Source organism: Montipora capricornis, chromosome 10 (assembly GCF_036669925.1).
Source record: "Montipora capricornis isolate CH-2021 chromosome 10, ASM3666992v2, whole genome shotgun sequence".
NCBI classification, from domain to species: Eukaryota; Metazoa; Cnidaria; class Anthozoa; order Scleractinia; family Acroporidae; genus Montipora; species Montipora capricornis.
In genome coordinates, this window is record NC_090892.1 from 54843709 (window position 1) to 54845279 (window position 1571).

At 40.2% G+C, this 1571-nt stretch overlaps 1 pseudogene; it reads left to right on the forward strand.

Annotated features, from left to right (window-relative positions):
* The window catches only part of LOC138021042 (contactin-associated protein-like 4), a 6586-nt pseudogene extending 5015 nt beyond the window's left edge, over nt 1-1571 (forward strand).

A 1571-nucleotide genomic window follows, 5' to 3' on the forward strand; every position in this document is an offset into this window, starting at 1 on the left:
GTTTTTTCTACCTTAGAAACTGTAAATTACAAATTAAAAATAATACAACGACAGGGTTTGAATTATGTCTAAAACCGCACGGGCATTTTCCTGCTAAAAACTGATTACTGTTGCTGTTGCTAAAGTACAGTGGGAAAACATTACATCAGTCTCTTTGAGGAGAAATTCAGAATTACGGAAACATAAGATTGTAGTAAAAGAGGCTTGCACGATGGTATTCTGCAGGATGGAAAGCAGGCTGAAACACTAAAAATACACTTACCGAAAGCATCAGAAGTTTCATCTTCACTCTCTCTTACAGCAAGCCTATTGATCATTTCTCCAGTTTCTTTTATGCTGTGTAAGGCTAAAATTATTTTTGTTTCTCGAACACTTTCAACCCGCCATTTTTTCTGTTTGCTGTCTTCTCTTTTCTGTTCCCGTTTAAACTAAAGCATGCGCAATAAGACCGGAACTCACACATTCTGGGAAAATTGGAGTCTTTCCGGGCGCTCACCCGCTGACCAAGAAGCCCGATGACTCTGGGTACGAGATTGATGAACCTACGTCTCGATCTTAACGCGTTCACTAGCACTTCTTATTTTCCTGAAAACTATCAAGAAAAATACTTACCAAATACAAAGGACAATAGATTCCCTTCGATTGTACGTAGGCAAATATATCTGTAGCAAAACCACAAAAACCGTAAGATCAGTAATAATTGAATAAAGGTTACAAATACGAAAAACCAATATAATATTGGCAGTAACACTCAGAATTAAATCACACATTGCGAAAACTGACATCTAAAATGGGTTAAGAAACTCCTTACAAAAGAAATAAACAAATGATCTTAGGAATGCCTTATGTCGCCGATGGAATCCCAGAATATAAACCAAGCAGTTGCCACTAAACGATGTCTGACATGTCTTTGATATTTTATGATCTCTCCTCTTCAGCAAAATCTTGTAGCCATTTAAAACAACTGCATCCTGCAGCAGAGAGTGGAGCTCACTTTACCGATCCTGATGGTAAAGGAAACTTAGTGCCTTTTAATGTCATCTGTAACGTGACTGACAAGAATGGAACTGGTGTGACAGTCGTCAGTCATGACAGTGAAACGAGAACATTGGTGGATGAGTGTGATAAGGCTGGGTGTTACTCACGTGACATTCATTACGCCGGAGCGAGTCTGTCTTAGCTGGCGATGCTTACTAAAGTTTCCTTACACTGCGAACAGTTTATCAAGTACGAGTGTTATCACTCTAGATTACGGCTTAAGTCCAGTAAAGATCCCCTTGGGTGGTGGGTATCCCGAGATTCAAACAAAATGACGTACTGGGGCAGAGCATCACCTGGACGTTGGAAATGTGCATGCGGGAGGAATATGTCATGCGCAAAACAAACAAAAATTGTAATTGTGACAAAAAGATGCAGATTGGCGTGAAGACAGCGGTCTGCTTACTGACAAGTCCACTCTTCCAGTCACACAGCTTAGATTTGGAGACGTGGGATGGGGAGGAAACAATAAAAGCCACGATTAAAAAGGCTACCATACGTTGGGAAAACTGAAGTGCTATGGCGTTATTTGA